Source organism: Arvicanthis niloticus, chromosome 2 (assembly GCF_011762505.2).
Source record: "Arvicanthis niloticus isolate mArvNil1 chromosome 2, mArvNil1.pat.X, whole genome shotgun sequence".
NCBI classification, from domain to species: Eukaryota; Metazoa; Chordata; class Mammalia; order Rodentia; family Muridae; genus Arvicanthis; species Arvicanthis niloticus.
The window spans coordinates 14,014,365-14,028,659 of NC_047659.1; positions in this window are offsets into that span (position 1 = coordinate 14,014,365).

A 14,295-nucleotide genomic window follows, 5' to 3' on the forward strand; every position below is an offset into this window, starting at 1 on the left:
TTCAGCAGTTATTGTAACTGAAACAATTTGGAACCAAGAATTATAGCCCAAATATATGGTGGAAAACAAAGACCTGTTATCAAGTATCAGGACGCCACTATGCTTTAGTTACTGCATATGTGGATGTTATGATCTATCCGAAAGAGGGCTTGTCACAGCTGGTGGGAAGGACATTAATAACAGAGGGATTCTTGGCTCTCCTCCAAACTCTTTGCCTTCCTTTATGAGTTTCTTGCTTTCAATGCTGAGGACATAGACTTAATGACTCCTTCAGGGCCAGAGGTAACATGGAAGGGTGCTGTGTGAAGATCTATGACCTATGTACCAAGCAGCAATAGGTACAATGCATGAAATATCAGGGGCAGGTTGCCCTCATGACTAATAAACAGAGTCAAGCCCATAGACCATCCTCCACCTTATCCAGGCACTCTCCTATGTCTCATCAAGGTGTTCTGTGATCATTTACAAAACTTTCTGTGGAGTTAGCCTCTTTCAGGAAACTGCATGATTGGCAAGTAACCCCTCCTTCTCAACTACAAGCTGCAGTTCATTAAGATAGATAGGGTGAACACACATTACATACCCACATGCCATTATGCTACAGGGGTTCCTTTTACGTTCTTCCTTGACTGGAGCACAGAGCTTTGAGTGATGTAGTCAGGGACTGCAGCTCATTTGTTGGTAGGGGTCATGTGAGGTCACAGGTAGGAAGCATTTGTAAGTCTTGGAGCCCAGTGAAATTTCAAAATGTGTGGTTCTCATTGTCTATTTTTTTGGGGGGGTGCATTTTGTATATTTTCTTTCCCTTTCCCCCTGCATTGCAAAATGGTCTCTTAACCCAGCCTAGACCTTGGTTCACAGTGACAGAGCCTGAGTAGCAGCTTGTCAGTCCTGTTTCATGTCAGTGCTGCTAGGGTTCTCTCCTGGAGCTTCTATTCAGGAGCTGAGTGGATGAACAGGGATGTGTGAAGAAAGGCTTCTCTCTGGCTGAGGGTTAGTGGGAGAGATGTGAGGCTTCAAGAGAAAACTTTCTCCAACTCTCTCAACCTAGTCTGCAGAAGAAGCTGCTCACTAAGCATTTTTAGTCCCTAAGGGATGGATAGCAGAGTCCTTGGTCTCACTTGAAACATCAGCTTTTCTACATTCAATGGTTTCTCCAGTCTTGAGGTCTCCTTATTGTTTCCTGTTCACTTATGATTTCTGGTCTGTCTGGGGGAGGGGGATATGCATGTCTGTGCCAATATGTATATTGGTGGGTTGCTGAGAGGCCAGTTAACTACATATGGTTTTGTAATCTTTCTGCAACACAGTCCCTTTAGCCCAGGTCACTCACTGAATCTGAAACTTCCTGTTTTGGTTAAGCTGTCTGACCACATCTTTAAATCTTCTGTCACCTCTCTGCAGAGCTCCTGGTATTGTCTGCTCTCAAGTCACTGCTACAAGGGTAAATTACTCATATAGAGGAAGAACATGGTAGCTCTGTCCACATTTTTACAGATTTTATTGTTTTGGGTTTTGTTGTTGTTTTAAAAATCAGTTTATTAACATGGACGAAGGCAATGCTGTCTGTTCCAGGTGTCAGACACACAACTTGGCCCACTGTGTTTTCTCATGAGCTTTCTTGTCATTAGCCTGAAATCCCTAGGGACAGGGAGGAGGGTGTTGGTGGGCCAGGATGGGTCTTATCCTACAAACCTAGGCTCCACATAACCCACAGGTGAGTTTTTCAACTCAATAAACCTTTATTAAACAAACAGAACCGATGTTGCCAACACTTAAAAGTAAATAATTTCATATTTAGGTCAGCCCACCCTTCCCAAATCATGCCATGTGACCTCAGATTCCCTTTCCTAGTCCTTCCCTCATTCATTACAACTTCCTAACCCTGTGTTTAGAGGCCCACCCATGTGCGGAACAACCATGAAGCAGACATGGTACTCTTGGAACCAGAGTGAGATATGGGGCACAAAGGGGTGCTCAACAACAGCTGCACATGTGAGACCAACATTATCTCCAAGGATTTGGTGTCCTATTTAAATGACCCTTAGGAACCTGAACATCAGCCTCTCATTCTCAAAAGGGAGTATGAGCCTCTTAGAGGGCAAGGGGCAACAGTCCAGGCACCCCAGTGTCACATAGGATGGTTCCGTAGTCTGGTGGGAAAGCAGTGGGTTTGGTTGACTGACCACTGAGGACAACTCACCTGGGTTCTTATAACTGGCCATCTACTGGTCTTCAGAATCCAGTGGCCGCAGAGACCAAGCTTCTTCCAGAATCTCCAGGTCAGGGTCCCTCCATGGCCCAGGGACTTTCACACAGCACTCTTCCTCTCACCTGCCTACCATATAGTGGCAGCCAGAGGAGCAGCTGCATCTCAAACACTCAGGTCATGGGGACAGGTGCCCAGGCAGGAAGTGACCTTCCTGGCTGCTTCTTCAAGGACCTCTCCCTCTGCTCTTCCTCCCAGGCCATCAATGCTACCCTATCACTGTAGGCAGAGGAGCTCCTGGTCCTGTGACCACCACCCCTTCCAGCTCTATGGTATAGAGAGGTGTCTAAGGATGTCACTTTTGGAATTATGTAGGACCCAGGTCCTACTGCCTGCTCTATGGTGCCTCACTCAAAGAGGCTCTGGTCCAGCCCTCTCACAGGACAGAAAGCAAGGCTTCCATTTTACTGTTTTGTAATTAGAGTCTTTCATAATAAAGACTAGAGATTGACATCATTAATCTGTAGAAATCCCTCCTTTTGCTGTCTGAAGTGATCCTCCAAAAATGCAAAGGACATTATTGGACTTGATTTACTCTTTTACAATAGAAAAGACTGTGTACAGGTCTAGACTTTGTACAGCCCTTAAAGACGAATGTTGCTTTTACATAGATGAAGACAGGGATGGTTAAAAAGAACATGAGGGACAAAGATGAGAGCTGGTACAAGAATTGGTTTTCAACCCCTTCATGATTGTTAACCCTACTTCCTTTCATTTTAAGACCATTAGTTGGGATATTTTTACTTGTTCCTTTTGGTTTCTGGGCCTTACATAGGCTGACTAACTTTGTGAAACAAAAGGTAGATAATTTGATAGCAAAATCTATTCAGATACATTATCATAAGTTAGCTATGAAAGACCATGAGACACAGGACAAAGTTGTTACACTATCCACGGTATTCACTACTCAACCTAAAAGAGGGGACTCCCACCCATAGAACAAGCAGAGAGGAGACACCCAGAACTCCCTCTGACTGGCTATCTAAATTCTTGCTTAGGCTGTGAGGCTAAGCACTGCAAGGGAATATAAATAAAAATTTAAAATATCTTTCTGGGTTCCCTGAGGGACAAGCCTGATTGCATAGGGGTTAATGTTAAAAGCATCTCATCTCCAGGAAAAAGACATCTGGATAGGTCTGGCCCTCATGCCTCACTGGACAATGACAGGAGGATCAGAGCCATTACAGGGTCCCCTTTAATTACTGGAGGTCAGGCTTCTATTCCTGTCTTTGCAAGACCGGAATTGCCATGGTCTTTCTATACTTGGAGAAGGGAGGAGATGTCAGGGGCAGCCTTGCTTATACACTGAAGGCCTAAAATCAGCCATAGGTCTAAGTCAGCCTGCTAACACAAAGTCCTGGTTTCTGTGGAAAAACACTGAGCAGATGGCTATAAGATCTTGTAAACAAGTAGTCTTCATGGAAATTTATCAGCCTGGATATTCATAGACCTTGTGGATAGGTAGCCTTGGTAGATAGTACCAACTTAGATAAGGACAAGTGAATATAGACTGTCATAGTGGCCTGTTCCCTGAACCTTCGCCCAGGTGATACCCTGTACTTCCCCTGAAAAACTACAGTCCTAAGCCTTCCCCTTTCCCACATTCTGCCTTTATGTGTTTATAACACCTGTGTGAAAAAGTAAAAATTAGGATTTGATCAGACTATAGGCAAATCATCCTTTGCATTTGGCTGTTTTTGTCGATTCTCTCTTTCAGGTGATCTCCCAGACACTGTTTACTGCCCTGCAGGACAAGCCACAGAACAAGAAGTAGGGGTCCACAGGCTCCCCACAAATAATACTAGAGTAGCTATAAGCATAGTGGTGTCCTTTCTTTTTTTTTTTTGATATCCCTTTTAAAGTTCAATGCTTTCCCTTGGGAAGATTTGCATGCCGCACACTCTTGCTGATTATAGTATCTCTTCAGTGAGCACAGATTTCCTGAGAGATGGTTTCTCTGGGGATTCACAGATGGAGATTTGCACAAGTGGAACCCAGGCAGGTTCCTGCACTCCAGCTATAATAACAGCCTTCAATTAAATGGTGGCTAGGCTCCCTTGAAGGCCTCTGTATAGTGCTCCATTCAGACATTGCTACACAGTTATTTTTCAATACATTATATATGGATTATTGGAGACATGTGGCCTTTTATTTAGCACAGCGTGTAGTTCACAGTTCACTTTCAAGGCATTTATTAAATCTGAGAAAAAATTCCAGTCCCAGGTGTTCTCTGGCCCTTCTTCTTTGGGAATACAGGGAATGACCTTAGCTCAAAGATCATAATAGATTGTCCTGCTGAATAAGCCTGGTGTTTGCTGGATAACTGACATGGCAGGCTCTCATAAGGCCTTTGTCTCTTCTTCCCCTAGGTCCAAAATATTCCACCAGAAGCTCAAATAGGGCCCAGTACAGGTCAAGATCTCCCTCAGACACAACTCTTCACCAGGAGCACTGAGTGTGCAAAGCAATGAACCACCATTGCATCGCATCCCTATATCCATGGCAAACTTGGGCTGCATTTTCTTCCTTTCTTTGGGTTCCTATATGTCACAAGGCCTTTATTTTGTCTAGCCTCTGGTCCAGCAAGAGTGCATGTATGGAAGGCTTCAGAAGTGCTGAGGGACATCAAGATCTGTTGGTCATCCAGGAGGAGCCCAAGAATGTAAATTTTTGCTTGTCCTCATGGATCATCAACAATAATTTCAGGGAGATCAGTCAAGCAAATTTTAAAGACTTTGAGGTATTGTCTGTAATATGACTCATGCTTTGCCTTGGAAGAAATTGTCCAACAGCAAACCCCCACCCCAATGGGGCACACCTACATTCATCTTGAAGAGATTGTTATCCTTGCTGACTACCTTTGTACTATATTTCCAAGGCCAGCAACAGGCTATAGGTTAGTGCAGCAAATTCATAGCAAGGGAATGCTGCTTAGCTCAATAATTGTTTTGGTTTTGGTTAGAATTTTGCTTGCCTTGAGTACATGGTTTTCTTTCTTTTCATTTGAAATTTTGTTATTATTTTTTGTTACTATAATTTGCTGTTTTGCTAAGGCTGTGTACAGTATACTTTGACTCCTCCACTTTAAGCTGGTATTAAAAAATTAATATATTTTTATGAATAAAAAGGCAATCTCTAATTTTTATCTCATAAAACCATCAGTCTTCATGTGTGTTTCACAGTCTTGTAACAGCAGAAGTATCAGGTAGGAATGGACCTCTTCAGGTGTAATGTGGCTTACACTTCGTTACTAGTTCCCAACCAGTCAGAGCTACACAAAGAATTGTGTTTATGATATGGATAGTGTGACACACTTTGTGGATCCCAAATTCATGCTGAAAAACACATCCATGCTGTATCTTTGTGGTCATAAATTCAGCTATGTCAAAATGGACTACTCCGTAGATGCTCTCGATGAAAAAACAGAGGAGAAACATAGGAGTGTTTCTCTAATATATCCCAAGAAATAAAATTATTTACTAAGGGAGTATCAAAAAATTAGTAACCACAGAGCTGTATGCCTCTTGTTTCCTTGGAAGGTAGCATCACTTATAACTGCACAGCAGAGATCATGAATTCCAAGACCTATTGGGAGATGTTGTGTTTTTGTTTGTTTGTTTGTTTTGTTTTGGTGGTGTTATTGTTCTACTGATGATGATTTTGTTCTCTTGGCCTGGACAATGTATTTGATGTTTTTTTTTTAAATTTGATTAGTGTGTTGTTTCTGTTTTTGCATTATTTCTTTTATATGTATGGGCGTTTTACCTGCTGTGTGTCTGTACACTACATGCATGCAATTCTCTCAAGGCCAGAAGAGGCCAGTGGATTCCACCTGGAACTGAAGTGACAGAGGATTGTTAATCATCACTCTTAAGGTCCTCTGAAAAACAAATTATCAAATGAATCAGCCATCTATCTAGCCCCTGCCTGGACTTTTCTCCTTATTTGTGTGCTGTATTAGCTGCACTGGATCACACCCAACCAAAGAGAGAAGATTCTTGAGACCTTGAGACATACTTGGAGCAGGCATGTTCAATGTTTAAACTCTGAGGCCTCCAGGTAGGGTATTAGAGTGGGTTTTTTATCATGCCTCAGGATCTCTTATTGTCAGGGTTGGAGCAGATCTCTCATGTCTCATCCTGCATGACAGTGCAGATTAGGCTTTATCAGATGAAATGCAGAATTGAGAACACTCTGAGTGGTAGAAATGGTAAATAAATCATGTTGAAGTGCCATCAAAACAGTGTTTAGATTAAGCTTCCGACAAACCCAGAGGGATGGAGCCTGCAGCAAAGGACACAGGACTGTGGGGTGAACATTTCCATTAAAGGCTAGCAAGTGAGAGGGATGGCAGATGTTGCTTGTATCTTTGCTCAACCTTCTGCCTTTATTCTGGGAAGTGACTCTGATACCAGGACCCTCCCAGCTTCCCTTAAATCTGAGTCTAAAACACAGACAGACAGACAGACAGACAGACAGACAGACACACACACACACACACACACACACACTGTTGTTCATTTTCTACTTGTCTCCAGGGGTTTTAATATCTTCAGACTGGAAAAGGGTGTTTTTGTCAATTTGTTTCTACCTCTTCCACCTCCCTTACATTTTAGCCTTTCAGTCACATCTGTTCCCTGGTAAATGCCCCTGACCACCTGCCTGTAGGAGCAGACTCTGTGGCCTATTTTTGATACCTCACACTGTTGTGTTGTTCTTCTTTCTCCAATTCTCATGCCCCTTCCTTTGGTCCGCATTTCTTCCAATGACCTGTACCATCTGCTCTGCAATTAGCCCATGGCATTTTTTACTGTCAGGTCAACAAACAATTGAGAACAGGACCTTAACATCAGAACTGTCCCCTACAAATAGATGTTGCACTTTTACCATAGTAGATCCCACAGTATATTAGAAAATGTTTATTCAGATGATTAACTGATTCTGGTGAATCTCCCCTAAACAGTGTGACTTCTAAGACTGAGGAACAGGTAATCCTGTGCATCTCAAGACTGGTATTGTCAAAACCGAGATTAAAAAGAATCACCTCTTTATGAGTGATGGACAGATATACACATGAACTTCAGTATAGACACAGAGCTTCTTCAGTTCTGTGACTGAGGTGATCGGGTGGTTTGTTGGCTCAACAAGTAAAGTTGTTTTTGCCATCTCTCTAGAGTTTTTTCCCTTATACCTACATGGTTGAAGGAAAGAGCAAACCACCTACTGTCCTCTGATTTTAATGTTGGGGGGGCAGTGAGTTACCCACCACTTCAAACTTTCAGGGTTTTGCTGTTAGGTTTCTTAACTGCACTTGTTTCTTTAATAATTACCACTTAGTCTTAATCCTTAGATTTTCTCACACACTTTTCTACATCTCTTTGCTCTACATTTTACTTCTAATTCTCATTGTAAACCTCATTAAATGTGGTCACTACAGATCATTTCATGCAGTCTTAGAATTTCTTTTGCCATATTAATTCATCTTTTATTTGTGAAGTTAGCTTCACTCAAATTTCAAATTGAAAGAATGCAGCCAGTTTTTCTTCCTTTTTCTAGTTTTCATTTATTGAAAATGTTTTTTTCATACAATACTTATTGTTTTCAGCTCCACCAACTCTTCTAAGACCCTCTCTCCCTCTCCTTGTATCTGAAATCACACCCTTTCAAATCTCTCCTAGAAAACAAATAGCCATTTAGATAATATTGATAAACCAGCCTGCCTCCATCTTAGGCTTGAAAACAATTTTATACTAAAGAAATATCATGTTCATTGCTGTTTATGATTAAATACATTTCTCGAATTTCCTATACCTAATAAATAACCTTAACTCAAAGGGCTGTGTACTATGCCTGTTCCAAAATGGCAAAAATGCCTTTGTTTCTTCTAAAGATAATTACGACCACATGTTGTTGTGACCTCCTGTGGTGACCACTTTGCTGTGATGCTCACTTTGAAACCATGATACTGTATTATGTGGTTGTTATGATCCACTTGTTATGTTTAGGTTCTGCTTCTTCAACAACATTCCTTTGCCTGGAAGTCAGCATGAAGACTATGTTCTAAACATAGGCAGAAACATGGAAGCAGAAACAGAAGCAGATGTTATGGAGAGACAATGCTTATTGGCTCACTCCTCATCAAGCCTACTTTGTTTTACAGCTCAGAACAATGCCTAGGGTTGGCAACACACACAGTGGGCCAGACCCATCCATATCAATAATTATTCAGGAAACAGTCTGAGTTGCCTGTTGGCCACTTTTATGGAGGCATTTTCTCAATTGAGGGTCTTTCTTCCCAACTGATTCTAGCTTATGACATGTTGACCATAAACTAGCCAGCATATGTAACAATGATAAATATACTGAGGAAAAAAAATCAAGGAAACAAAACCATTCACAGCAGCCTAAAGAAGAGAATATTTTGGAGTAAACCTAACCAAGGACATAAAAGCCATCTGAAATGAACACTAAAACACTGAAGAAATTGAAGACCACACTAGAACATAGAACGATCTCCCACAACTGGAGATTGGTAAGATTAATATTGTGAAAATGATCATTCTATGAAAAGTAATCTATAAACAAAATGCAATGTGAATAATGTGCCAATTTTGATTCTTCACAGAATTAGAAAACAATTTTAAAGTTCATGTGGAAGCACAAAAGACATGGCTGGTCAAAGCAGTGGGGAAGAATAAGAACACCATTGAAGGTGACTCAGTACCTGAGTTCAACTTATCCGAGTCTAACTCAGACAAATAGTTATCATCCTTTGATCTTATTTTGGATTTTAATTTTGGGTATATGCATTTTATCTTTTTTCTTTGAACTGCTAAGTCATTTCTCTCTTTGGGTTGAGGGACTCTATTTGGTTTGGCTTCCTTCCCCCTTGGATTCTCTGTCTCTAAAGTCTGATCCAAATTTTGGGGCCTACTGGATGACCTTGGAGAGGTCCCTCCCTGCTCATCATCACTATGTAGAGAAATTAAATCTATATCTTCCTTGGAAGAATCAACCTTTTTTCTTTCCTTTCTTTTTTCTTTCTTTTCACTGTCTTTTAATTTTTTTCACCCTCTTCAACAACCACCACTATCGACAGACACTTTGTGAGATCATTTCATTTATCAAGTTCCATTATGTAAAGGCAGTAACTGGGACCTTCTCAGGCCCAAATGGCCTGTAAAATTCTTTAAGTGCATCTCCAACTCTATGCCATCTTTTCTCATCAATAGTTCTTACTTGGGGAATCCACAGACATAAGTCTTTAATGAAATAAAAAAATGACAACAAATGCTGAATTTCACCCTTACTCCTTTCGTCTTTAAAGCATTTCTCATCTGTTCCACATATAGGTCATGCTGACTTATTTCTTGCCCCATTCTCATACTATGACTTACCAGTGTCAGTACAGCAGGTTCCAGCAGAGACCACCTGTGTTACATTTTTGAATTTCCTGTCAAAGACCCTTCTTTCAATAATGTCACTCAAGGAGCCTCTTGTTCTCACTGCCCCATATTGCCTGCCAGGTGACCTGCCATGAGGGTCAATCAATGGGTTCTACAAGGAAGAAAGTGGGGATTCAGGGGCAAGAGATGCAAAGAATGAAGACAAGACAGTTTTCTGATCAAGTCTCTTTTATTGAAACACAATTATGGGTATATAAGCACAAGCAGGGGAGTGCAGCTGGAGACACTTAACCACAAGTACCTAGCAGCTGGGGACACTAAACAACAAGTCCAGGGTATGTCTGAGGAAAACAACATGATTCTCAGAGTGTGCTCAGTGGTTGTGGGCTGCTTGCAAAAATATCAGCCTAGAAGAACAAGTCTTTATTTAGGGTGGACAAGGATCAACCTACATATATATGGCCCAAGAAGGCTGCAAAGAGAATAGCTGCTTTCTGCTAGGGGTGGGCTCCCAACACCTTTGTATCTCAGTCTGGCTGGAAAGTTGTTGGGAGCCAACTACTAGCAAAAAGTGGCTACCCTCTTTGCAACCATTTGAGCAATATACCAACATAAGAGACTTGTTTTGCAAACAGCCTACAACAGCTGAGCACACTCTGATAAACATCTTGTTTTGCTTACATATCTTGTTTTGCTGTTTATTGTCCCCAGCTGCAAGGCTCACATGAAAAGCACCTTCAGCTGTGTTCCTCTGCTTGTCCATGCCTGTAAGCCACCTGGTAAAGGATATAAGTACCCAGAATTTCCTTGCAATAAATGGGACTTCATCAGAGTCTCAGTCTTGTCTCCATTCTCTGTGCCTCTTGCCCCTCCATCCCAACACTCTCTCTCTCTTGCTAGATAGACCCTGTTCACTGACCTGGACAGACCAGATCAGGAAGTAATTAAAAAGCCCAAGCCCTGGGAGAATTTAGACATCCATCTCTGTCTAATAGGTGTGGAATTTCAACATGGTGACACCACACCTGAATAAAGAAAGTTCTTATAAGTGAAGAGTTAAAAGATCACTCTTTCATTCATAAGACTACATTCAATTTACTCAAAAGTGACTGAAACCAAGCAGTCAATATGTACTGTCAATATGTGTATAGGCTTATCAAAATATCAAATCAATTACAAGAACAAAACAACAATAAATCAATAACAAACTTCAAATGAAAACAAGATAAAACAAATAACCAAAGTTAGAAAAACTCAAACCAAAATCTAAACTTCAGAACTGTGGGAAGTAGCATTCTTTGGCTGCTAATTTTGCAGCACAGACTTACAGCCTGTGGCTGGCCTTGGCAACATAGTAGGAAAGCAGTTATTGATGGAAATAATCTTTTCAAGAGAAATGTAAGCAGGTCTTCTCTTTTTGGAGTCTGTGTTTGAAGGATATGTCCTCCCAAGACTGAGCATAAGACATGTTACAGTTTTTGGCTCAAAGTCTGCAGGTTTGTTGACAGATATCCATGAAGTTATTCTTCATCAGGGCAAGAAAAATGTACACTCTTACTCTTCCCTGATGCCCAGCAGTTCTTGATGTGCCTCAGCACTGCTCTGAATTCCTCCAAATGTGCATTCTTGCTGGGCTAGTGGCTAGATGAAATTAAGGCCTATTCATGCCAAAGAAAGCAATATAAAGAAGAAACTGCAGCCCACGATTGTCATGGTGATTAGGGATGAGATGCCATAGTGGTGCATTTGCTGCACACACTCAGTGCACCTCATACAGCAGTTCTCTTGGTGGGAGATCTTGTCCTGGTCTGAACGATGTTTGAGTTTCTGCAGGAGCATTTTAGACCTATGGAAGGAAGGGCCAAAGACCTGGTAAGGATTTGTCAGTTCAGCTCTCCCTCCAACACCAGTTCTATTCAGCTGGACAGTCCAGCATGACCCATGAGCTGAGGCCATTCCTTGATGCCCAAGTTTCATAGAGTACCCAGGCTTTATCGTTTTCTCAGCTTTTAAAAACTGCTAGAAACTGAACTGTGAACTACACACTCTACTGGTGTAAAAAAAGTATATTTTTCCAGTAGTCCATGTATATTATATTGAGTATTAACATTGTAGCAATGTCTGAATTTGAGTTCAAGACACATGAAAGTTACCTAGAAAACCATGTAGATGTCTTATAAAAAACCTGCCAAGAATTGAAGACTATGATTATTTCTCCAGTGCAGGAACCTGCCTGTGTTCCACTTGTCAGTCCCTTTATCTGAAAATACCCAGAGAAACCATCTCCCATGAAATCCATGGGCACTGCTCTGGTCCTATAATCAGCAAGAGTGTGTTAAAGAAAATTACTCCACTGAACTATAAGGTGATGGTCATGACAAAACAGAACATACACCTGCATGTCTATGGGTTTTGTAGGGCACACTCTCAAACACACATAATATATGTGTTCACACAATACGAGCATGGTATATTGCAGTGACCAGTTTAGTTTCCCAGTTATGGCTAATATAAAAATTGCCCAGTATATTTTTCAGGTATAAAAATATCAAATCTTGAATGGGATAGGTACATAGTGGCATAGCATATGGACAATGCAGTCAATGATATGCTTTCCTCTCTTAAACCTAACTTGGAATCAGGCTTCTTGGCTTATTATCTAATCTGCCTTAGCAAGTTTCCAAGGCTGTGTAGAGTAGGCTTGTTTCCCAGCTCAGGATCACATGTTGGTGGTATATTAGCTTCTTGTTCTTCTTCACTGTTTCAGACTTGTCCCCAAGTAAACAACTTCTTCCAATAGGAGCTCCCTTTACCATAGCCTGACTGACTTGGTGTTCAAAGCTATGAGCCCAGAATAATAAGAATTCCCCATAACTAGGAAAAATTATAAAACATTTCCCCATCATTTGACTGTCTCAATGATATTTTGAGTAAGATAAGGCTGACTAGTTGAATTGCCAAATGTTTGTTTGGATTATCTCACACTGAGCAATAGTCCATGGAAGGGCTGCACCAAATGGTGCATTTTCACTCTTTAGCTAATGGACATCTGGATAGTTTCTCCTTCAGGGCTGCTCTGCAGACCATTACAACCCTGATGTGCCCTATTTGCTCTGTGTACATCTACTACTTGTTCTAATTCGCTGGGTAAAAGGGGACTTCTTTTCCACTTTCTGAAAAAGGCTTCTCACAGACCTACCCGATTTTATACTACCAGACCTGTCTGAAGGTCCTCATTTTTCTCAACCGCCATTGAGGCTGATTTTATCTGAGAGGAAATTATTTTGAATACCAGTAGTTGCAGAATGCTACACAGATAACACACAGTGAGTGCTTTAGAGATCTTGAGCTTCAAGGGGCTCCTGAAACACCCCTGTTCTTGCACCACATCCCTGGGATTTCTGCTAGATGCAGATACAGCGCCAAGCAACTCAATCTCTCAAGGAATAAAATCCAAGACAAACTTGAAGGCAAACTTTTACTGAGCAGAAGTAGCTGGAAAGGAAATGGTAGCAGACAATGAGGAAAACAACCTGGAATGCTAAGAAGACACAGTGAGCAACCTAACATTCCAGTGAGCCTTGACAATTCACCAAGAGCAGAAAAGAGACATAAACCCATGGATTTTATATAATGATCTTTCCCTTACCTCCATGTACCATATTCCTTTGATTTGCTCCAAAGGACTTCAATGAGAATCAATAGTTTTGCCACTAATCATTTGAAAATCTGACTTCACAAGAATATTTTGTGTCCTGTTTCTCTTGAGAGCTAGGTGGAGATGCAGAATAATTTGACTGTTCTATTTGATGTTTCATGGAAACAAACTGAAATCTCAGAGTGTTTTTCTCATTAAACTTGGCATCTCAAGACACACACAGCTGCATGTCTGAAGAAACACACTAACACCACACTAACACCACACACACATACACACACACACACACACACACACACACACACACACACAGAGTAACATCAAAAATCATAAGTGAGCAGAAAACAATGAGGAATCTGTCATGTTTGAAGAAAAGGTCATTTGTCTAGGCAAAGCAGATGTTTCAAGTGAGACCTACATCACTGCTACTCTTCCTAGAGAAATAAAAACCCTAGAGACAACTTTTCATGGGCAGATTGGGGGTGAGTATATATGCAGAAATTTTCTGTGATGACTCAAATCTCTCACAAGAAACCTCAGCTTGTGAGAATCTGTTCCCACATCCCTGCTCATCCAGCCAGCTTTAGACTGTAAGGCCAAACTGTGAGGCCCAGGAACAATGACCTCTATAGCATCACTCAGAGAAAACAAGACTGACAAGCTGCTACTGAGGCTCTGTCACTGTGGATCAAGATCTATGAAGCCTGAAGAGACCAACCTGAGATAGAGGGAAAAGGGCAGAGGGATAAGAAGGACAGCATCTGCCAAAGGCAACAGTGAGATCCACTTACTTGTCATTTCCACTATGCTCTCATCCCGAAAACTACCTCCTACCTGGAATCTCACATGATCCTTGTAAAGCAAATGAGATACAGGTCTTTTCTTCATCTTTCTAAGCCCTGTACTATGCTAAAGAAGGGCTTCCACCTAGTACCCTTCAAACTTAGTGGCATGCAGTGGTG